This window comes from Phaethon lepturus, unplaced genomic scaffold (genome assembly GCF_000687285.1).
Source record: "Phaethon lepturus isolate BGI_N335 unplaced genomic scaffold, ASM68728v1 scaffold21738, whole genome shotgun sequence".
NCBI lineage: Eukaryota > Metazoa > Chordata > Aves > Phaethontiformes > Phaethontidae > Phaethon > Phaethon lepturus.
The window spans coordinates 10,791-11,038 of NW_010560002.1; positions in this window are offsets into that span (position 1 = coordinate 10,791).

The following is a 248-nucleotide window of genomic DNA, read 5'->3' on the forward strand; positions in this document are numbered from 1 at the left end:
GGGAAAGAGAGGAGCAGGGGGAGAGAAAGAAAAGAGAAATCGTTCACACCATCGCGGTAATTTTACGGTACGTTATTGAAATAAGCAATTAAATAAGTCACTCCCCTCCCATCCTTTCCTCTTGTGTTAAAGAGAAATAAACCGCGCTTCCCCCCCCGCCCGGCACGCATCCCATGCACACTCAGCGTTACGAGCAGTGAAAGCGAATGCACCTGTAGCCATCGGCTCCACCACAGTCCAGCGAAAAG